General features: G+C 39.8%; 1 protein-coding gene and 1 long non-coding RNA gene across 5 annotated transcripts in view; one reads left to right on the top strand and one right to left on the bottom strand.

Moving 5' to 3' along the window:
• Window positions 1-1297, top strand: part of LOC140469700 (uncharacterized) — a 46133-nt gene extending 44836 nt beyond the window's left edge. The window contains exon 3 of the long non-coding RNA XR_011956209.1: window positions 1235-1297. This is a non-coding gene — a long non-coding RNA (uncharacterized lncRNA). The remainder of the gene's footprint in view (window positions 1-1234) is intronic.
• LOC140469697 (astrotactin-2-like) overlaps window positions 1-25371 on the bottom strand; it is a 1585258-nt gene that overhangs the window by 1044150 nt on the left and 515737 nt on the right. The gene's annotated exons all lie outside the window — the stretch shown is intronic.

Below are 25371 nucleotides of genomic sequence, written 5' to 3'. Positions count from 1 at the left end.
TTGATATAGGGAGGGTAGGTGAGGTGGGAAACCTTGAAACTTTTAAAAAGTACTCGGATGAGCACTCGAAATGTCATAATGTTTGGGCCAAATGCTGGAAAGTGGGATCAGTGCAGATTTCACACAGCTTTTGTTAGTAGAGATTTGATGGGCTGAAGGGCCTCTTTTTAAACCTCTGATTCTATGACTTACAAAAACAAAATCCATTCGTAACCAAAATGATGTTTTCTTTTGTTCTTGGAATGTGTGCGTCATTGGCACAGCCAGTATTTATTGCTGATCCCTAATTGTCCTTAAGACAACCACCTGATGAAGGAACAGCACTCCGAGAGCTAGTGCTTCCAAATAAATCAGTTGGATGAATACTTGGTATTGTGTGATGTTTAATTTTGTCCTTAAGAAGGAAGTGCTGAACTGGTTTCGTGAGCTGTTACCTTTCATGTGGTGTTGATGGACCGACAGTCCTGTGAGGGTGAGAGTTCTGTGAGTTTGGCCAACTGTGATATTGATAATATTGAAGCAGCTGTGGTTATGTTTTCAGGTCAGGAGGCTGTGAGATTTGGAAAGAAACTTGCAGATGGTGGTACTACCAAGCATCTGCTGCCCCTATCCTTCCAGGTTGCTGAGGTTGAGGGTTTAGAAGGTAGATGATACACACCATGCTGCCACATCCTGGGATTTGTGTGGCGTGATTGTTAACTTATCAGTCCAAGCCTGTCCAGATCCTGCTGCACGTGGGCATGGACTGCTTCACCACCTGAAGGATAGATCTGATAAAGTGTCATCAACCTGGGGTATTGTCATTGTTTCCCTTTCCAGTGACGTTTGCAAATCCATCATATACTTCCAGCATTTTCTGTTTTTGTTTTCAAATTCTCAGCATTTGCAGTACTTTGCTTTTGCATTTGTGGAAGTAAATAGATTTGGTGATTGAAAGGATATGGGGTTGGAAGATTAGTATGATGCCAAGTTGGCAATGTGTCTGGTTTAACCTCAGACAATGGCCAGGAGTGGAACAGAGCCTGTTAGACACAAAGTGGTTGAATTTCCACTGAGGATTTTCATGTGCTTTTCCTGCTGTGCTGTTTCAGAAACACCAATGGAGTAGTGGGAGATTTGGATAACATTCTGGGTAAATTTTAGCCTATGAATTAGCTTTTTGATTTTTTTTAAGTGATGATTGTAAAGTTTGCTATGAGCTATTCTTTCAATATTTTTCTGTTTTGCTCGATAGCTATAAATTACAAGAGAGCATCTACACTGGTGCCAAGCCTCTTCAGTATTGTTGGAACTGCACTCATCGAGGTAAATGGAGAGTGTTCCAACACGCTCCTGACTTGTGCCTTCTTGTGATGAACAGGCTCGGGGGAGACAGGAGGTGAGTTCCTCATTGCAGATTTCCCAGCACAGTATATGTATAGCTGGTCCAAATCAGTTTTTGGTCAATGGTAAAATCCAGGATACCAATAGTGGGGGATTTAGCAAATAATAATACAAAAGGGGATATTGTCTCTTGTTGGAGATGTTCATTGCCTAGTCTGTGTGTGGTCTGAAGGTTACTTGCCCATGAGCAGCCCAAGCTTGAATGTTGGTCAAGTCTTGTTGTGTATGGACATGGTGTGTAAATTATCATAGTACTTCAGTTGTCTATATTGACTTCTGCCAACAAACACTGTTGCATTGATAAGGCTGGTGGAATTGATGTTATAAACATAAAGCTGACTTTTAAACTCAACAATGGTGTCCTTTTAAAATAAACTACAAAAATTAGGTTCATGTGTCAGCTTTTGGATATCTTATAATAATAATGTTTTTCAGTTATGATGTATTGATTCCCAACAAATACAAGATACACAAGAGAATAGTCGTTCATAATCCCTGATTAGTCACCCGATGTGCAATCAAACACAACATTGCAAGCTTACGTCTGATATCTTTTTAACTTACATGTTGTTCCAGATGTGCAAATGTGTTTACATGGGATTGACAGAAAAAATACATTAATACAATATACCTCTGATATTTTTTGCAAGCCAATTTAAAATTTTTGAAAGTTTCAAATCATTTAAATCTTCTCCACTACTTCAAACATTTTAACAGTAAGATAATGAACTGAGCCCACATTCAATTGGCATGCCTTTCAATGTCCACCATGTGGCACTATTGCCCTGAAATACTCATCCCAATTTAGCCTTGAGGTTCTTGCACTTTGCCCTCTTTTAGCTCAATAGGGGAATTTCGTTCAAGAAAACTCTGAAGGCTCGAGCTTCAGTGAATGCGCACTACCTTAAACCCATATCTACTTCTTTGAAGTTCCCGAGCTTCACAACTCTCCAAGTACACTGCTGTCCTTCAACCTGCATGCCTATCCCATCCCTGAGCCTCATAATCAATAATGAGGTTGTATCTTCCCTGAATATCCCTCCATCTCCAACTCTTCTTCTCCTTCATTAATCCCCTTCCAAATATCTTTCTTTTTGCTCAGGGTTATAGTCATCTCTCTTTTCCTCACTTCTGAATTTTTACCTAACTATATTTCTGTGGGACTTTTCTTCAGTTTTAAAGTTACTATGTAAATATTGTTGATAATGCACTCTGTCTGATTCGTGACTTGCTCTTAAGTGATTACACTGTTACAGAAAGAATTACTATGACACTACAAACAAATTGAGCTTCTGATGGCAGAGCTAAAAGATAAATGTATTTCAGAATTTCCTTTCTTTGACAATATAATATTGTCGAGGAAGGGCTTTTGCCCGAAACATCGATTTCGAAGCTACTTGGATGCTGCCTGAACTGTGCTCTTCCAGCACCACTAATCCAGAATATAATATTGTCTGCAGTCAGTCCTGGTCACCATACTGTAAGAAGAATGTGATTGCACTAGGGATGGTGAAAAAGTGATTTGCCAGGATGTTGCCAGGGCTGGAGTGCTTTAGCTATGATAGAGAGACTAGGTAGATTGGCGTTGTTTTCCTTACAGCAGAGAAAGCTGGGGTGGGGCTTGCGATGGGCACTGACGGGCGGTGGTCACCTGATTGAAGTGCACAAACTTCTGAGGGCTATAGACAAGACTATGTATGCTATAATTCATCTCTAAATTGGGCCTTTTTTGGAATAATATTGCCCATTTACTAAAAATGCTGAGGAGTTTTGTGCTGAGAGATACTATTAAGAATGAGTTGTGCTGAGGCTTTTTTTTAAGAATAGTATTCCTACAGTGTGGAAACAGGCCCTTTGGCCCAACCAGTCCACACTGACCCTCTGAAGAGTAACCCACCCAGACCCATCTCCCTCTGACTAATGCACCTAACACTATGGGTAATTTAGCATGGCCAAGTCACCTGACCTGCACATCTTTGGACTGTGGGAGGAAACCAGAGCATCCAGAGGAAACCCACGCAGGCACGGGGAGAATGTGCAAACACTATACAGACGGTCACCCAAGGCTGGAATTGAACCCAGGTGCCTGGTGCAGTGAGGCAGCAGTGCTAACCTCTGAGCTACCATGCCACCCCCTCCTTCCTTTGAAATCTTCTAAATGTCTTATCTGCTCAGACTTTGCTGTCTTCAAAGTCAACCTTAGCTGTCAGGGTAGTACCAAAACATGCAGCCCTCATTCTAGCGCATCCAATTCTATCTTTTAGACCAACACTGCAGTTATTTTGCTGAAGAATTATTGCATAGTTTATAATTTAGCTTGTAATTATTAACTATTACTGACAGCATTGATAAATTTTCTCACTTCAAGCCACAGAGAATTCATTATTAGATGCACTGTCCCGTGAAAATTGCTCATGAGAATTCCTAATCAGTTTGTAGCTAAAATTCCCAATTAAATCTTGCCATTAGTCTCTGCAGTCAGGTGAACTGTGTAGTGTTTCCATGAATGCATGAAGGATCTTGGAAATCAGGAAAATAAAGGTGTATTATAACGTCTCACTTACATCCCATGAACACGTGCAAAAAAAAAGTGACAAAATACCACAAGTTCTGTTAATGCCCACATGCCAATTAGAGAGTGTAACCACATCCACATCACTCCAAACACCAGAAATTCTAACTCCAAGGATTTGGAGATGCTGGTGTTGGACTGGGGTGTACAAAGTTAAAAATCACACAACACCAGGTTATAGTCCAACAGGTTTAAGTGGAAGCACACTAGCTTTCGGAGCGACGCTCCTTCATCAGGTGATAATGGGGTGCTCGATCGTAACACAGAATTTATAGCAAAAATTTACAGTGTGATGTAACTGAAATTATACATTGAAAAATTGATTGTCTGTTAAGCCTTTCATCTGTTAGAATACAGTGATAGTTTCACTTCTTTCATGTGTAAATCACAAAACCTTTTTTTAAAGTTGCATTCTCAGGTTAGCTGTTAGCTCTGAAAGCTAGTGTGCTTCCAATTAAACCTGTTGGACAATAACCTGGTGTTGTGTGATTTTTTACTTTCTAACTCCAAGGAGGCAGCTAAAGAATAGCAAAATAATATGCAACCAAATTTCAGACAGGCTTTGGGAGATTCCTCCACATCTTTTTAGAGCAAACTGTCTAACTTTAGTGGACTCTCCTTACCCTTGAAAGATTGTTAAACATGGATCAGTTAAGTCATTTGCACCTCTGTGCTTACAGTCCTATGTTCTTGAAGAAACAGCCAACTTAATCCTCACTTAGATTCCCCCTAAAAATTAAACTGTTAATACTTCATGTTTACTGTCCTGATTGAACTGCTTTCAGAAAAAAACTAAACATGATTCTGTTTTTGCTATCACAGATAGACTATTCCACATGTTTAGACTCACAGAGTTAAAGAGTCATTTATGACCCAGAAGGGGGCCATACATCCCACTGAGTACATTAGAACCATGCTGAGCAATTCCCTTTGTCCCATTTTCCTGTTTGGTCCCATAGCCCTGCAGCTTTGCTTCATTCAGGTGCCCATCCATTTTCCTTTCTAAATCATTGATTGTTTTCATATCTTCCCTCCTCACGGGCAGTCAGACTGCCATAATCTGAATGAAGAAGTCATATTTTAATTGAGTATTTATGTTTTGTTATCTAGTTTTGAACACATTTACCCTGCTGGCTCTGAGCATCATCAAGGTTTTAGATTATGTATTCAAATTAACAGTTCTTAAATATCAACATAAGGTTCTGTTTCATTTACCTTTTATCCAATGTATGCATTTTTAGTTCTTGAAGCTTTTTCAGTGTTCAGTTGCTCAGTACCATCTATAAACCTAATTGCTTCTATCCGCCAGTATCATACACAGCATTAAAAGTGAGGACAGACAAATGCTTTGCATAGTTAATCACCTCTTATTTGTTTAGTATATCAATAACAACTTACCTTCTTTTTTCAACCATCTGTGTGTTATACTAATGGGGATATGGGTTGTAAATGTTTTACATCTAATGACAGTACATATGAATAATAAAACCAGCCTTTTCTCAAACACCTTTTTCTCATCAGAATAACCTAATCCTTCAACAATTCTGAAAAACACAAGTTTTAGAAATGACCAAGGTTAAGAACTGTTATCACGAGTAACTTAATCTCTCCTCCATTAGATTAGATTAGATTCCCTACAGTGTGGAATTAGGCCCTTTGGCCCAACAAGTCCACACCCACTCTCCAAAGAGCAACCACCCAGACCCATTCCCCTACCTTCACCCTGACTAATGCACCTAACACTATGGGCAATTTAGCATGGCCAAATAAACTAACCCACACATCTTTGGACTGTGGGAGGAAACCCATGCAGACACGGGGAGAATGTGCAAACTTTCAATTGAGAGATAAGAATAAATTCACCAGCAGCTGCTGAATTGCTAATTGAATAATTCAATCAAGACACAGTGAATTGGAGAAACACATCCAAGGGCAAGAGTCATGAGACTCCTTTCATCACTTTTGGTATTTATCTGAGTATTCACAATTTAAATCGGTCAATATTTAGAATTAGACATTTGGCCTTAAAACAGCCGGTTCGCAGGTTACTGCACTTTTTTTTAATCCTTCTGAAGGTCAATTACAAAGTTCAAAATCTGAGCAGCTAATTGATCTGATCCACCATTGTCTCTTAATATATTTACTTCATTATTTTATCCTGCAACAAGGGTTGAAAAACTCTTCAAGTGAACCTCATTTGATAACAGTTGTGAGTTCTATCTATTTTGTGCACAATATGCATCAAGCCCACCTTCAATTATTTGGTAAGCCCACTGCCTTTCTCCATTATGTTAACCTGTTTTAATAGTCACCAACTAAGTCGACAATGGCTATCATTCCCTATTGTTGCTGTTCATAATATTTCAAATATTTAGCTCCTGACTTCATTAGCTCTAAGTATGGACTAAAGAATTGAAATTAAGAGAAGCTGTGACAGCCTTTGACATCATGGTAATGTTTCACTGGGTAAGCCATTAAGGCCTTCAGATGAAGGATCTTCTTCCCATAGAGGGAGTGTAGTAAAAGTTTACCGGACTGATTAAAAGCAACAGGAGTAGGCCATTCAGTCCCTCAATCCTGTTCCACCATTGAATTAGATCATGGCTGATCTGTGGCATAACTCCAGACACTTGCATTTGGCTCTTACCTCTTAATACCTTTACTTAAGAAAAAATTATTGATCTCAGATTTAAACTTTTCCAACATCTACTGCTGTTTGTGAAACGGAGTTTCAAGCATCTACCACCTTTTCTCAATAGAAGTGCTTCCTAACGTCTCTGTTCAATGGTCCAGCCCTATTTTCAGACTATGGTCCTAGTTTCAAAATTCCTAACCAGTGGGATAGTTTATTTTTATCAACCCTGTCATTTCCTGTTTGTATCTTTAACAGTTCCATCAGATTACCCCTTAACTTTCTAATTCCTGCGATGGCCGAAGTATGATGAGAGCCGAATCGGTTAGGTTTATATTCACTGGAGTTTGTAAGAATGAGGGATTTCACAGAAACCTATGAAATTCTAACATGACTAGATAGAGTAGGTACAGGAAGGATGGGTCCTATGGTAGCAGAGTCCAGAACCAGGAGTCACAAGCTACTGAGTTAGTTTTGAATTACTTTGCAAAGACAAATCACATGTTCATGTTTGCCAGAGAAGATGGTGAAGAAATCTGCATTGATGGGCTATCATTAAAATACCCATTAGGTTATAAATGGCCTGCTTAAACAGTGTGATGATGAGACAATGCAAGTATTTCATATATGGAAAGGAACTGAGTGATGATCAAGGATGTGTCCAAAAAGGTTTAAGAGTCATTACTCTGCAGTATAGAGATTGTGGAGGAATTATGGCAACAGCACATGGGATTGTCTAGATGAAAGCATAACCAGGAAGTTCTTTCTGCTAACTGAATGGAGGTAGAGGAATTGAAGAGTTGCTGAAAAGTTGTGGAGGGGACCCAGGAGAAAGAACTGCAGATGAACTTAATCCACAGGGCTCGTGCCTCGATGGTTACAGCCGCTAAATAACTGGCCAATGTGGATGTCAGCATGTAACCCATCTAGATTGGCAGGAAACTCCATGAACGATCACTGTTATTTTGAATATGAACACCGTGCATTATGAAAAAAGGACGTGAAGAGAGAGGGAGAGTTTTTGACAGGGTAGAGAGAGAGCAAGAGATAGTGAGAGTGTTAGTGAGACAGAGAGAGAGAGAAAAAGATTTTAAAAAAGAGGAGCAAACCCTGAGATGAGGAGTGGATCATATGTGCACAATGACTCTGTCCCCAAATGGTATCCACACACAAGGCTAGCAGAGGGGGAAAGGCAGCCTGCTTCCCAGCCTTACTTTCACATCAATTCTGTAGAAGTCAGTTTGGAGTGTGTCACCAGAGGCAAGGATCTAGTTAAACCTATTTTTTTTCTCTTGGCTCAGGCTTCCTCCCTTCTCCTGGTGACTGATCCTAATCTCTCCAGCACTGCTGCTTGAGCAAAAAGGCAAAGAAGGTTTTACCATCTTGACATATTTCATTGCATTTTTAAAATGAATTACTCATTTAAACAAACTTATTGCTTTGACCTTGATTTTCTTTGCTCAGTAAGTTGTCTATATTTTCTTTGTTGCTCAACTTCTTTTAGAAATTCATGATTAATATGTACCAAATCAGACTTCAGGCAGCCAGTTATGGATTTCTTGCAGAATGGGAACAAGAGACTTGAAAGAAATATGAATACTTTTTGGAGGGCTGGCAAAAGGGGCTATTGTTTACTTCATAGAAACAGAAAATATTGGGCCACAAGACCATAAGGAGCAGAATGAGGCCATTCAGTCCATCAAATTTAATTCACCATTTGATCATGGCTGATTTGTTACTCAACCTCATTCTTCTACATTCTGCCTTTGATCTGCTTACTTAACAAGAACTTATCTGTCTCTTTCTTAAATACGTTCAATTACTTGGCCTCCGCAGTCTTCTGTGACAATGCGTTCCACAGATTCACCACCCTCTGACTGAAGAAATTCCTGCTTATCTCAGTTCTAAACAGTTCATCCCTTCACTTTGAGGTTGTATCCTCAGGCCCTAGTCTCTCTACTAATGGAAATATCTTCTCCATATCCCCTCTATTCAGAACTCTCAGGACTCTGAAAGTTTCAATGAGGTCCCCTCTCATCTTTCTAAACTCCATCGATTAAAGGCTCGGAATCCTTACCCACTCCTCATATGATAAAACCTTCATCCCTGGGATCATTCTTGTAAACGTCCTCAGGACCCCCTCCAAGACCAGCAGATCCTTCCTTAGATACAGGTCCAAATCTGCTCACCATACTCAAACTGCCATCTGACAATCTCTCCCACTCATGGAAATATCTCTCCATGTCTCTTCTATCCAGATATCTTGGTATTCTGTAAAATTCAATAAGATTCCCCCTTCATCCTCCTAAACTCCATGAAGTACAGACCCAGAGTCCTCAATTACTTCTCATACAACCAGCTCTTCATCTCTGGACTTCCTCCAAGGCCAGTACAATCTTCCTTAGATATGGGGTCCAAAGCTGTTCACAATATTTCAAATGCAATCTGATCAGAACCTTTTACAGCAGTACATCTCTGCTATTGTTTTCTAATCCTCTTTAAATGAATGCTAACATTGCATTTGCCTTCCTAACTGCTAAGTGAACCTGCATGTTAAGAGAATCATGAACTAGAACTCCTAAAGTCTTTTGTCTTTCAGATTTCAAAGCCTTTCTACAGTAGTATTCTATGCCTCTATTCTTCCTACCGAAGAGCATAACCTCATACTTTCCCACAAAATGTTAGATGTCCAGAGCCTAGCAGCCTTTCTGCAGAGAGAATCAGAACTAATCCAGATTGCAGACCTGAAACATTGACTTTGTTTCTGTCCTGTAATAGTAGGTGCAGTGGACCAGGGTTCCCAGGGTAAGTGGAGAGCTGGCCTTCTGCCTCCACTCTACCATTGTGACTCTGTCCTTTGGCAATATTTTGATGTCAGTGTAAATCTGACACACCAGCTGGAAAAGTCCAGACAGCATTTGGAGAATGATTTTAATGACGCCTTAAATGAGTCTAATAGGCTACCTGCCACTTGCACATTGGTAGTTGCCACTCTCTCTGATGCTCCAAAATCTGAAATGGCTTAGACGTGTAATCACACAGGAGCCTGGCTCACTGTCAGATTAATGGAAATTATGGGCCTATCTGGCTCTGGTTACAGAATGAAGGGCTGCTTAAATATTAAACATTATATGTAGATTTCATGCAATTTCATTGTTGACTTTATTAATAATAAACCCTCTATTTAACAGTGGTAGGACAAAATATTTACTGAGTAGAAATCACAGTATGTTATATCATGTTATACTCCACAATTGGTATTGGACAAAGAAGTTTGCAGTAATGTTTAATGAAGCTCATAAAAGAAAGGAAGGAAAAAAATCCATATCATCAAATGAATAAGGGAAAAGATCACGAGCATGATTTAATGTAATGGCTTCTTTATTAGGGCTCACAAAATCCTGAAAATTAAAGATTCTCACCTTAACCTCCAACTTCTTGCTTCGTTACTCCACGTGAAAGTAACGCAGAAATCATCATATAATTTCCTATGTAATAGATAAAGCAAATCGAACCAAGTGAACCAAAAACAGAAGTTGCTGGAAAAGCTCAGTTCTGAGGAAGGGTCACTGGATCACAAACATTAGCTTTGATTTCTCTTCACAGATACTGCCAGACCTGCTGAGTTTTTCTACAGCAGCCACAATTCTTTTGTTTTTTTTTAAATCAAGTGAACCCTTTGTTTCATTTAAGATTGAATGGGTTTAACTTGTTAGGATTGAATCTGGAAAACTGTACAAGTGTACCGTTTGCAGTTACTTACAGCACAAAGCTGTTCACAAGTGTACTGATGAAATATAAATTATTCCAGCACTGCCTCGTTCCCACAGACTGTCAGTTGCATTCTGGTAGCTGGAGCATATAACAGGAAAGGGAGTACATTTAGGAGTCTCCAGTTGTCTCTGGTTGAATACAAAGCTGCACAACTAAGTTTTGAGACACTGACAAATGATAAAGACATTTAAGAATGTAAGATCAAAGATCCAAACAGAATCCAAGCATCAGAATTGTTTCAATCAAAGTAGCAACAGGCAAATGTTTCCTGTCAGGCCCCCAAACATTTTGACTTGCCTCAGGCAAACTGTATGATCATAATCTAAATACTGGGAGAGTGAGTATACTGATGTACCAAGTACCCGTGACTGAAGAAAACTGAAGAAGAGTTGACAGATAATCTCACACTTTCATTTGTTTGCAAAATAAAAAAGGAGATGATGTTTCAATTTGAACGTGCAATCGTGATATAGCTGGCCTTGAGCAAAATGGTCCTGATCATTAGACTGCACTAATATTCAAAAGCAGTGAGTGTGCAACATGTAATTATTTATCTGAATGATAATGGTTCCAAATTGGTGGAAAATTCATACCCAGGTGGTCCCTTTAAGGTAGCCCCGAAAGAGGGAACTTGCCATCTTGTGTGTCCTGCACATTCCCTGAGACCTTGGCATGGTCTAAAATGGTGGGGCTGAAAAAGCACAGCAGGTCAGGCAGGATCCAAGGTGCAGGGGAATCAACGTTTCAGTCATACACCCTTCATCAGTAATGCCAATTGCAGCAATTCCAGTCTTCAAGATTTCATTAGAAATGATGGAAATTTCGGAATGACTAAAGCTATGGATTCATGTTATTTTGTCAAGAAAATCAGGTTTGTAAACCTCACTTTACATTGGAAATCTTTGTGTTTCATTACATGCTGACTGAAGACACTCGTGGAATGATAGGACAAAAATTTGCAACTTTAAGAGTTGACCTGAATGACATCAACCCAGTGGCAACAGGACAGTAACAGGGGTATACAGGGTAATCACCATAGTCTTCCCCATCCTTGCTCCCAGTATGGCCACCACCATTTGGAGCTTTGGCAGCAAAGCTGACTTCACTTAGATGGATTATGATTTGTGACATGAAATTTGCAGTGGTAGAATATTCCTGATGCAGCTTTGATCTTCTTGTATGCAAACTGCCCTTGCACTGCACTTGCTCATTCCCGGCAGCAGGATCTAAGCAATAGTCAGCAAAGTAACCACTATAAACTACTCTGAGAGGAAAACTAAAATTGAAAGCTAGAGAGAATGCTGTCGAGTCAGGAAGGGCTGCTGGCCCAGCTGTCTCTTTCACCATTGCCTTTTCTCCACCTCCCAGGAAAATGTTTCTAGACTGAGCTTTGCAATGCATTCTCACCTCCTCAATCAGCACAGCATGTTGGAGCATTTGAAACAGTGAGGCAAGCTCACCATGGTTATTTAAAGTAGTCCAGCATCTTCACAGGAAATTGGGTGTGAGCTGTAAGTCACCTCTCCTGCTGCCTGCCTGAAGCTGGCCCAGAGCTAAAATCTAATTTCATGTTTCTCCAAGTAAATAAATTATCATGGCTCCATTGCATGGCACAGTGCACTGTGAGCAAGCAGAGCTACTTTTCTGAAAGAAAATATTAGCGGCAAGAAATAACAAAAGAATGAATCTGGGTTACTCGTGCACACAACACCCAGTGTCCAAACCGATAACAGACTGGTGAATAACAATGGCTGGACAGTGCTAAGTAGAAAAGGATGAAGGAAGCAGGGGAGAAAGAACTGAAAACATTGTGAAAATCTGTTTTGTAATGGCCAGCATTATAGACAGTTACAACGCGCATGCTGCAGAGAAATGGGTGCTCAATGGATCAGTGAAATTGACAATCGCTGAAGTAAGTGCCTTTTAGCAAAGACTACCTGCATTTACTGAAAATGGTTCATTTTCCACAAGGAGTAAATTTTTGCCATAAAGGAAAATGGAAGATATCAATCACGCCCTATCAACCTGTTATGCGCCAGTTCTCTGCAAGTTGGGCACAAGCGCATTGTTCATAGACCTGCAATGTTGGCTTCAGACGACCACAGACAAATGCTTGGAAAAATGCAGGTTTAGCATGGACACAGCACAATCTTATTTAGATGAAGATGAAAAACAGATTATTCAGTACAAAAAAAGGGTCATTTACCCTTAAGTATCTCTGATTTTTTATTTCAGAGTACACGCTTAACTTAAGAGTTTTAAATAAATCACCAAATAAGACATGGTTCAAATGATAAAATTGCTTTAAGTTCAACTTTCCAAAGAAAAGTGCATAATTTCATCGATATTTAGAGGCAGAGAATATGTTAAGCAAGGAGTTGACACTGAACCGATAAAATACTTTATGTTAAGCTCCAGTTGATTGCATTATGAGAAATATATAAAAGATGGAGCATAATTCACCAGATTATTCATGGAGTTTAGAAGAATGATTCTTATTGAAACATATAAGATTCTGATTCTGGTAGGTGTTGAGAATATGTTTTCACTTAGGAAGTATTTCAAATTCGAAGACAGTATTCTGTTGTTCTGTTTCACTTCTTAAAAATTCAAATGCAAAGACATTTATTCCTGGAATTATCAAGCCCACAGAATTGTGGAAGCTAGATAATGGAGGAGTTGTCTGTGGTGCTGTCGTTCAGACTCAGCTAATGTCCAGATACCTGGGTTTGAATCCTGCCATGGCAGATGGTGGAATTTAAATTCAACACAAATCTAGAATTAAGAGTTTAATGTTGATCGTGAATCCATTGTCAATATTTGGAAAAGCCCACCTAGCTCACTAATATCCTTCAGGAAAGGAAACTGCCATCCTGAGCTTGTTGAGCCTACATGTGACCCACAGCAATATGGTTGACTCTTAAATGCCCTCTGGGCAATTAGAGATCGGTAATAAATGCTGACCTATCTAGTGATGCCCTTATCAATGAAATCAAATTCGCTGAAAATATTTAAATGAGATGAAATGATGATTGCCAGTGATAGGTTATGATTGGTCAAGATGAAGAGCATAAATCTAAAATTACTGCATGTAGAAAAAGTAATCTTTGGGAAAAAATATTTTTACAACAACACTAAAAATATACAATTCAGAGCCAAAAATGTTTTGGGAGTCGAGTCTGCAAACACATTTCAAAGGCAAATGGCTCATTTAATGTTATTGGTCTTCCAAAAATACAGGGAGTAAGCAGCAAGGTTGCAATTAGATTTGGAAGCTCATTTGGAGCAAGATGCAAGTATAGACCCGCTGTACAGAATGGCCTCGTTCTGAGCTGTAACATTCTCTGATTCTGTCAGATGCCTTTTCTTGAGGAAATGAGCATGTATGTTTGCATATCAGCAACAAGACATAGGTGGCATTTGAATAGCACCGTCATTTACAGTTTCAGGTGAAATGAACTGCCAATGTCAATGCATTGTTGAAAAACTAGCTCAACAATGTATTTCCTGACCCTGGTTTGTTATCGTTCACTCAACACGACCTTAAAAGTAGAAATGCTGCGAGAGCAAGCTACAATTATGAGCACACCTCTACTTTCAAAGTGGGAGGTAAGGTCGATGGTGCCTGAGATAGTAAATACCTCTTTTTATCTGCACTTTCATAGACACCGTGGAAAACAGTCCTGAGTAAAAGACTTAATTTATTATCCATTTAGTACACTGAAGAGGCTGTTAGTCTTCACTCTCAGAATTTCTAGTGATCTGTACAAAAGCAATTTACAGCTTTGTAAGCGGGGCCACAGCTGCAATCACGGTGGAATATTATTTCATCGGACACAGTGTTCATGACAAAGAAAAATAAAACTTCAAGGACGTAGCTCTTAAGCAGAAACAAACAATGGTTTTAAATCTCAGAGAAGATCAAAGGGAATTTAAATCTTGCAGCAATATATTTCTTGTGCTTTTCAAGACGACACTACAATGGTCACGTGAAGAATAAAAATAGATTTGAAATAGAAGACTAACAATGGGAGTGGGAGAAATGCTGCAGAGAGTTGAATCTTTTCATATTTTAGCAAAATTCCAAGTTTGTCCAGTTTGATAGGCATTTCACTCCATAAGGCTGAGTGAAATTGCTACCTGGGTGAGTACTGGGTCCTGAGTGAGTTGAGATGTCCAGCAGTGTAGAAAGAAGAACAATCATCTTCTGTATACCACTAGGATAAATGTCACCATCTTCTCTGATCTACTTGGAATTCTATGACTGTTTGCACTTGATCTGTATGGTTGACCACAGCCCAAACATCACACTGTCAGGACATGGATCCCTGGACTCGAATAGAACCAAGTTCCTGACTGACCATGTCCACACCCTGCAGTAGATATGACTTTGATATAACAGTGCATCACCATAGTGACATGCCAGCCACTTATCTAAGTGATAGATTGCTCAGTGCTCCCCACAAGTCACATGCCCCTTCCGCTGATTAAAAAGCAATGCAAGTAATAGAGGCTTGTAAATATGGCAAGAAAACAATGCAGCCCACACAGAGGTTGGCAGCCTTTAAGTCAGTACACAGAGGCTGCAGCTAAAGTGAGTGAGTGCTAAAGTGAGTGAGCAGTAATGAAGCAAGCTAAAAGCCATAAGATGCATGCTTCAATGTCTCAGCATCCTGGGCAGATTCCTGAGATACCAATCTGCCCATGCACTCAAAGCAGATTCACCTAAAGAACCAGCCTGTTTCCATACTGTAAGTAATCTAATCTAATCTAAAAAATCCCTGGCGTCCAAAGTACTGAAGGGTTAGTGAGGTGTCTGAGAGCAGCCATAATGATGTGTGGAGACAGGTAATTTGCCAATGTCGATTTGTTTGGGTCAAGAAATAGGAAGCATGCAGGGATGTTGTTCAGAGGAAGCATCAGCACAATGACCAGGGTAAGCATTTATGGAACTACAACCACCAGGGACCTGTTCTGATTCACAAATTTGCAGGGTTTGGTTTTTCAGCTGTGGAGAGGAGAACTTGAAATGATGTATAAATAAATTGAGTTGGGATTTTGTTAAAATGAAAATATTTAGAAATAAGGTAGTCTCCATCGAATGATGAAATCTGTAAACTGCTGTCTAAGTCACAAGGGGAAGTTCAAGAGCATTTTCTTGATGTTAAGAATCAGATTTGTTTTTCAATCTTACTGTATTTGTACATCTTTCTCGCCATTATTCGCATCACTTCACAGATTGGAAAATTCTGTCTGGACAATACATTTAAAAAGATAGTGGATATTTGTATTCAAGAAAAGATTCTTGTATGTTTGGTTAGTCTAGCTAGGAGAGATTACCGAGTCACCAATAGGTTTAAATGATAACTCTATTACATATTACATAAATTTACAGAAGAATGACTAACTCTGTAGAAGCCATGATGCTCCTCTCTGTTACAAGATCTGATATCATAGTGGGAGGTTTCCTCACACTGTCCCAGAGATTAAGCCTTTCAAATCTTTATACAGCAGAGATTTTCCTCTTTGTTGCTTATGGAGACTTTTCAATTGTCAGATGCAACAAAGAAGATAAAAGAGAATAAACACACTACACCAAGCCTACACCATAGAGGCCTGGGAATTCCTAGGACTATCTAAATGGGTCTTTTGGAGTGCACCCAGTGTAGATCCAGGCCCCAATTCTAATTTTACTGCAGATGGTATTCCCAAACACACATTTCACTGATGGCCCTTTTGATACCCAAGCCTTAGGCTCCTAACAAAACTGTCAGCAGCACTGGGAGTTAGACTAACTACACAATCTGCAGTAATTTTATAACAGTCCAAAAATAGCAAGTGTAAAACAGCTACTTATCAATGTTCTTCACGTTCTTTCCAGCTTCTCCCCTAGATACATATGCACTTATTTACACATCATAATTTTCTAAATTTTACTAATTTTACTTAATTTACTTTACTTACCAGTTCAGACAGCCATTTCTTTTACACTCTTAGCCATTAGCACATTCAAACTGTTTGTATCAGATTCAATAAACCGACCTGTTTATTATTCTGCCCTTTCAGTGATGGAAACTCAATCTAGCTGCATCTTTTAATTTTTATTTAAATTTCTGGAAGACCAGGTTTGCAACATGGTAATTACCTCATTACATTTGCAGAATTTACTGCAAAACAACATGCCATTCAATACAACGAGTCGATGTTGATGTTTATGTTCCATATCAGTCTTCTCAATTCTTCATTATCTAATCTTCTCAGCATATCTATTATTTTCTCCCTCATATACTTATACAGCAACTGCACTCGATATCTGAACCAATCAGCATGGTAGCAACTTCCACATCCCAGCAATTCTGCTCAGAAAGAAAGCACTCCAGAAATTTTAATTGGAATTAAGAATGACTATCTTATGGTGATCTCTGGTTTACAACCTCCAGAACTAAAAACTTCTTCTTAAATGTCTAGAATTCCTTTGAAATTTTAAGGGCCTCTATTTGGTCAGCCTTAGCCATTTCTCTTTGGTGGCAAGAGTCTCAAATTAATTCGGTATTCCAATTCAACAAGTTCAATTGTCACCAACCCAAAATGTTAACTCACATTTTCTCTCCACAGAGGACACCTGAGTTGTTGAACATTTTCAGCATTTGCTGGGTTTTTTTGTCAGATTTCCAGTGTTCACTTTTTCTTTTTTTTTTGCTCAGATCAATATATTGCTTTTTTGGTCTATAATATTACAGTAAAGCCACACAAAGTCAAATTGCAATAAGTCAAAATCCACCTCTGGATTCCTGCTTATTCATGTTCAGGATAGCCCTGACATAGTCCATCTCTGTGCTCCATGTCAAAAAAACATGAAGATACTGTGATGCAGTAAGCATGCGAAAAATGTAGCAAACAAAAACAGAAATTGTTGGAGAAACTCAGCAGGTCTGGCAACATCTGTGGAGACAAAACAGAGTTAATGTTTGGAGTCCAGTGACCCTTCTTCTGAAGTCTTCACAGACTTGAAATTTTACTCTTTTTTTCTCTCCACAGATGCTGCCAGACCTGTTGAGTTTCTCCAGCAATTTCTGTTTTTGTTTAGATCACCAACATCCACAGTTCTTTGTTTAAATTTTAGATGAAAAGTATATTTGTTTCTCAATTCACTCAGAGCTTACATTTGCTTGACCTTGCACAGTGAGAAGCATGTTGGGAGCTAGCTGTGGAAAAGCTCGGTAATCTTTTTCTGCTTTGCGAGCAGTCTTCAGGTAAGTGTGACTCAGTCAGCCATGTCAACACGTTCAAATGTCTTTTTCTTGTTTTTCTGTTGCAGAGCAAAATCCTGGACCATTACTGTAGCCTTTGTGGCTTCAGTTTGAAAACAGGTGGCCAAGTGAGCATGCATTCAGGAGAACCTTCAGCAGCATCACCATCCTCAGCCTTAATTCCATGGAAAGATTCTCAATATCACGTGAAAATTGGCCATGATTTTGCATCGGGACATTGCCAAGCTCCAACATAGTTAGTCAGCATGGTCACATGACAGGCTTGTGCAAGTTTATTTAAACCAGAGATTTACCCGTCCAGAAATTTGATTCATCACAGACATCCTTCTGTCAGATTTCTTATATCCTGGCCTGAGAGACTGACAACTTCGACACAAATGCGTTTTGGATTATCAGATTTTTGCCTCATTTTGATTTCACTATCCTTACAACTTTCTATTTGTAGCTGGTCATCACCCTTCGTTCAAAGTAGGCAGGAGGAAGATAGACAAGATATTCAAGAGTTAGTCCCTTAATGACCATTAAGACCACAATCAGCTAACTGAAAGTGAGGACTGCAGATGCTGGAGATTAAAGTCCAGAGTGTGGTGTTGGAAAAGCACAGCAGGTCAGGCAGCATCCGAGGAGCAGGAGAATCGATGTTTCAGGCAAAAGCCCTTTATCAGGGCTTTTACAAACAATATTTATTCTCTCAAACGTTTCACCCAACTATGCATTAAATCCAATCACATTTGGTCTTTAAAACAGAGGTTTTAAGGACAAATCGCTGAACCTACCATAGAGTCTGTGGCTCAGAAAGTTCTATGCTCTCATGATTGGAGGACATATTAGAGAGAATAATGGATAAGACCTTCAGAAAACTCTGCACTCTGGTAGTTTGATTTTCAGATCCCATGATGGAGCATTAAACAAGAGGTAGAATCATAAGCATTTGCAACCAATGTGCTCTCTCAACTAGAGAATTGGAGAATATTCTGGTGGTAAGCATCTGACCATCAGGATGAAGGGCATTTGCCCAAAATATTGATTCTCCTGCTCCTCAGATGCTGCCTGACCTGCTGTACTTTTCCAGCACTAAACTGTCGACCACAATCAGCTCATGCCTATTCAGCTCAAGTTCACTGGATAAGATCAATGTGAACAAGTCAGTTTGATATGTAAAGCCTGGCCATAAACCAAAGTAAATTTGAAAAAGGTACATGATAAGACAGTCAAATATTTCTTCCAGAGGCTTCTATTCTTATTTACATAACAGTGGAAATAATTACTCATTTATGCACAAAAGATTATAGTTTGTTTTACCGTGCAATATTTTCTGCGGCTTAATCCCAGCAGTGGTTCTAAAATGTGTACTAAGAAAGTTTGGTTATATAATCTTATTTCCTTGTTTTAGACAAATCTTCTTCGTCAGTCTTCTGACTGATGACAGGTTCTTGGAAATTATTTGTCAAACCAGGGCAAAGTGCCTTGGTCATTTCCTACTGAAAAGAGCCAGATCAAGGCTTCCGTCCGACTCAGCTGGAACATAGACTTAAAGGCACTCATTAATCTACAGGCTAACTACCTAGTCAACCATGCTAACTGAACTTCACCTTTAGACAAAGAGGAAAACAGATGTGGTGAAAAAATGCAAACAATATTTATTCTCTCTAATGTTTCATGCAACTATGCATTAAATCCAATCACATTTGGTCTTTAAAACAGAGGTTTTAAGAACAAATCGCTGTGGCTCAGACAGTTTTTTTTAGATTACATTACAGTGTGGAAACAGGCCCTTCAGCCCAACAAGTCCACACCAACTCGCCGAAGCGCAACCCACCCATACCCCATACCCCTAACCCCGTAGTGTTAGGTAATGGGTAGATGTAAGGGTATGGGTGGGTTGCGCTTCGGCGGGGCGGTGTGGACTTGTTGGGCCGAAGGGCCTGTTTCCACATTGTAAGTAATCTAATCTAATCTAATCTAATCTAATCTAATCTAATCTAATCTAAATCTAATCTAATCTAATCTAATTTACCCCTTACCTAACACTGCGGGCAATTTAGCATGGCCAATCCACCTGACCTGTACAACTTTGGACTGTGGGAGGAAACCGGAGCACCCGGAGGAAACCCACGCAGACATGGGGAGAATGTGCAAACTCCACACAGTCAGTCACCTGAGGTGGGAATTGAACCCGGGTCTCTAGCACTGTGCCACCGTGCTGCCCACATTCTGCATTCTTATGGTTAAAGGACATATTAGAGAGAATAATGGATAAGAGCTTGAGCAAACTCTGCACTCTGGTAGTTTGATTTTCAGACCTCATGATGGAGCATTGAACAAGAGGTAGTATCACAAGCATTTGCAACCAATGTGCTCCATCAACTAGAGAATTGGAGAATATTCTGGTGGTATGCATCTGACCAATAGATAATACACAATAGACAATAGGTGCAGGAGTAGGCCATTCTGCCCTTCGAGCCTGCACCACCATTCAATATGATCATGGCTGATCATCCTTAATCAGTATCCTGTTCCTGCCTTATCTCCATAACCCTTGATTCCACTATCTTTGAGAGCTCTATCCAACTCTTTCTTAAATGAATCCAGAGACTGGGCCTCCACTGCCCTCTGGGGGCAGAGCATTCCACACAGCCACCACTCTCTGGGTGAAGAAGTTTCTCCTCATCTCTGTCCTAAATGATCCATCCCATATGTTTAAGCTGCGTCCTCTGGTTCGGCACTCACCCATCAGCGGAAACATGTTTCCTGTCTCCAGAGTGTCCAATCCTTTAATAATCTTATATGTCTCAATCAGATCCCCTCTCAGTCTTCTAAACTCAAGGGTATACACCCCAGTCGCTCCAGTCTTTCAGCGTAAGGTCGTCCCGCCATTCTAGGAATTGACCTCGTGAACCTACGCTGCACTCCCTCAATAGCCAGAATGTCTTTCCTCAAATTTGGAGACCAGAACTGCACACAATACTCCAGGGTGTGGTCTGACCAGGGCCCTGTACAGCTGCAGAAGAACCTCTTTGCTTCTATACTCAATCCCTCTTGTTATGAGGGCCAGCATGCTATTAGCTTTCTTTACTACCTGCTGTACCTGCATGCTTACCTTCATTGACTGGTGTACAAGAACACCCAGATCTCTTTGTACTGCCCCTTTACCTAAATTGATTCCATTTAGGTAGTAATCTATTCTTGCCACCAAAGTGGATAACCATACATTTATCCACATTAAACTGCATCTGCCATGCATCTGACCACTCACCAAACCTGTCCAGGTCACCCTGTAATCTCCTAACATCCTCCTCACATTTCACCCTGCCACCCAGCTTAGTATAATCAGCAAATTTGCTCATGTTATTACTAATACCATCTTCTATATCATTAATATATATTGTAAAAAGCTGCGGTCCCAGCACTGATCCCTGCTGTACCCCACTGCCTGCCATTCCGAAATGGAGCCGTTTATCACTATCTTTGTTTCCTGTCAGCCAACCAACTTTCAATCCAAGTTAATACTTTGTCCCCAATACCATTCGCCCTAACTTTGCTCACTAACCTCCTATGTGGGACTTTCTCAAAAGCTTTCTGAAAGTCCAGATATACTACATCTACTGGACCTCCCTTGTCCATCTTCAGAGTTACATCCTCAAAAATTCCAGAACATTAGTCAAGCATGATTTCCCCTTCATAAATACATGCTGACTCTGACCTATCCTGTTACTGCTATCCAGATGTGTCGTACTTTCATCCTTTGTAATATACTCCAGCATCTTTCCCACCACTGAAGTCAGATTAACTGGTCTATAATTTCCTGCTTTCTCTCTCCCACCTTTCTTAAAAAGTGCACACTGCACACTAATAGACACATTTTTCCACATTCTATCAGCAATCCTCCAACATGCTGTGGGGAGAAAGGGTTGCTGCAGAAGGGACAGCAAATATAGTTAAATTGATACGTCTCCTACTCTACATGTGATGATCCAGATTTCACTGCAGAGCTCAGAGACATGACCATAAAATGTTCCACATGAGTTTCTCAGGTAATGAAGATCCTTAGAGGGGATATCATGTCATCTCAATTCTATTGAAATATATGTACACTTCAGTTCTTGTCCTTTATGAAGATATGCAATTATAGCCATGCTCTTCTGTAGCATTTTTGATCCATTCCAAGATGCAATTTATGTCTTACTCAGTGAGTCAGGTCATAGATGCTGTCATAATAGTCTTGGCTTTCTTACAGCAATAAATAATTGATCAAATTACAAGGGCATAGATCGAGCAGCACTGCTTCTTAATTTCATTCAGAACTTTTCATTGATGTGCGATATGCTATGTTGTATGATGCCAGCAATTTTATATCTTAATTTTCACTAGTTTTTGAACTCACTTCACCTGCATTGGTTAAGTAGCTAATTTACATGAAACAAATTATATTCAATTTATGATATTAACAAATATTTGTGCATTTCAAATTTTGGCACGAAGACAGTTGGGAGCTCAACAACTATCGACATGAAAGCTCTGAAACCATCTTGATGTCTGAAAATTCCAGTCTCCACAGGGCAATCATTTTTTTCTCTCCGTGAATCTCTTCTCTCTTATCCAGAAGATGCAAATTCCTCCTGGAGTACAACTCCATCCCTACAGTCCAGAGGACTCAACATTGAGTTCTCCAATTTCAAATAAACTCCTTTCCCATCCCTGACTCCCTTCCCATCCCCTCCCCCTTCCTTCCATTCTTCTCAGCCACCTACCAGATTCATCCCTCCCATCATCAAGGGGTCATACCCTCTACCTGTACTCACCTGTCCTCACCTCACCATCCTGTCCCCCCCACCCCACCCCCTTTATCTGCAGATCCTCATACACCCACCCCCAGAACCAAAATGATGCTGCCTGGCTTGCTGTGTTCTTCCAGCCTCCTGTCTGTCTACCTCCATCAGTACTGGCTGGCACAGGATTACCCTTCGTGTGTAAACTTAATCATCAACCAGTTGCACATATAATATGTCCAGGCCTTTAACTAATATCATGGAAGATTAATCAAATAGGTCCTATTTACGAAAGAAGTACACATCAAATCCAACAATTTGCTTTTATCATTTAGGTTTTTGCTCATTCACTTATCCTGTATAAATCCCTTTAAAGCTTTTTTTTAACTTCTTCCAACAGAACCCCCAGTCTTGTATCATCAGCAGAAGTGGAACTATTACATTTGTTTCTCATACTCAAATCTCTGACATAGATTGTGAACAGGTAGACAAAACTAAAGCAGATCCTTGCAGAAAGACCTGTTATATTCCCAGATGAGACAACCTAATTTATGTAACAACCTGGTTAGGAACTAGTAACTTATTCTCTTTAATGTAGACAAAGTTGAAGACCCCAGGTACTGTCAAACATCTAGCCTCTGAATTTGCTCACTCTCTAAGTCAATTTGCCTGAACGACCGTCAGCCTCCCAGTAGTTCAATCACTTTTCATAAGACTGCATTCGCAGGATTTCTGAGGCCGCTAATTAATGACACAACTTCTGCCTTTCACTAAATATCTAGATTTATCCAGTTGGTACTACTTCCAAATTTCTCTGAGCTCCACAACTCTGCACCCTTGATTCTCTTTTCCAACTGACCTACTTCCGAGACTGCGTTGCACAATTACAGACATGCTAAACATTTGGTTCCAGCTCCTCAGCTGCTGCCAAAAACTGTTCACTTTCCAACTACTCCATCTCTTCTCCAAATATTGCTTCCTGCTAAGCTTCACAAGGCTGCACATCAGCATCTAATCACTTGCACAATTTCTGCTCTCTGGCTACGCTGAACACAAGCATTATGCTATGGGCCATCAATGATTCCAAATAAATGTAACTATTTTGGCAAACATTGAGTCACCTCTCTAACTTTATCACTGATACAGCCTGAGCTAATTGCTGATGACTGACTCTTGAACTGTTCTGAGTGACCTATCACTGTTGAATTTCCTGCCGTTATTACGAGACAGAATCAGATGTGACCAAAAGTAAAGCATCTTATCATTAAATGTTCCATCACCGAAATTAATTAGCACAAATGAATACAAAATGGATTTATTGTGTATCTCTCTCTTCACAACCTAACAACCTTAGAATGACTTTTTATTCCTACCTCAATCCATATCAGTATATTATCCCAAACCCATGTACTCTAATTCTGTTTACCAGTCTCCTGTGCAGGACTTTCATCTGAAGTTTTCTGAAAATCCACATACACTAGTTACCCCTTATCTAGTATGTCTTATCTAATAGCCTGCCAAACATGATTGTCCTTTTATAAATCCATCTTAACACTGTCCAATATGTTTTCAGTGTCCAGTTGTCAAATTACGAGCAGATTTTTCCGATAACTGACTTCAGGCTAACAAATCTATAGTTAAAATTTTAACTTTTCCCTCCTTTCTTCATTAGTACATGATATTTCCAAACTTTAGGGACAATTCCAGAACCTAGAGAATCATGAAGATGGAAGTTGAAGACAATAGACAATAGACAATAGGTGCAGGAGTAGGCCATTCAGCCCTTCGAGCCTGCACCACCATTCAATATGATCGTGGCTGATCATTCCTAATCAGTATCCTCTTCCTGCGTTATCTCCATAACCCTTGATTCCACTATCTTTGAGAGCTCTATCCAACTCTTTCTTAAATGAATCCAGAGACTGGGCCTCCACTGCCCTCTGGGGCAGAGCATTCCACACAGCCACCACTCTCTGGGTGAAGAAAGGTTCAAACCTATCAGGCCAAAAGGAAGTGAGGTCATGTGAATGTGAGTGATTAAGTGAGGGGCTGCATTTGAAGGGGGTAACCTGAGACGGAATCTGTGAGGAAGGGTAGGAATTTGTGAGACAAAGAGTGAGCTAAACACCCACATAATCTTGGCGAATCCTTCTGTTTCCCTCCCCAAGAACCTATCTTCAAAGCAGGCTGAAGGAAGGAAAAGAAATCACAGGATGAAAGGTATCCCCTCTTTCAATCACCAAATTCATAGGAATTCTGCTGAATATGAACTATACAATATTGCATGTTAATTACATGGGAGCCTTAGCTCGACACTGCTCACCACCCACATCCCTGATGATCAGAACTTGGAGCACTGTTTTTCTCTTGAGTAAAGGCAAAACACTGCAGAAGATTTCATAGGAGGAGTCAAAACATTAACCTTGCTTCTCTCTCCATCGCTTTGGAGTTTCTCCAACATTCTCTGTCTTTGTTCCTATCTTTCTCTCCCTAATTCTACTTCTAATGGGAAAAGTCAAAGAATGTTTTTAGTAGTCAGCTCTGCTCGTTGGCAGTTTTCATTGATTGTTCTTATTAATTATCCAATTATGACATTTTCATTAAATCATCAATACATTGTTTCTGTATACTTTTAAAATTGATTTCAATGATGTACTGGAACTTCCTATTCTGAAATTTGCTTGCCAGTCTCCTGAGTGAGGGAAAAGAAAGGAAACCTGGCCCCTAATGTGATTGAACAACCCTGATTTAGATTTGAGACTGGATTTAAAACCACAATAGTTTAAGGTTGTATAAAGTGCTTTGCAACTGACTGACTTTCTTTGATCAAATGTCAACAATGGCTCTGCAGTGGCTAAGCAAGTATAATCCTCAGAGCGTACTGCAGCAGTTCGCCAAGGTTACTTTGGCTGGATTAAGATCTCCTGCATCCTTCATCAACAAAATGGACAAAGTACCAACAATTCCCAA

The sequence above is a fragment of the Chiloscyllium punctatum genome, chromosome 49 (assembly GCF_047496795.1).
Source record: "Chiloscyllium punctatum isolate Juve2018m chromosome 49, sChiPun1.3, whole genome shotgun sequence".
Lineage (NCBI taxonomy): Eukaryota > Metazoa > Chordata > Chondrichthyes > Orectolobiformes > Hemiscylliidae > Chiloscyllium > Chiloscyllium punctatum.
The sequence above is the reverse complement of the archived record's forward strand: the minus strand, read 5'-3'. Positions and strand labels throughout refer to the sequence as shown.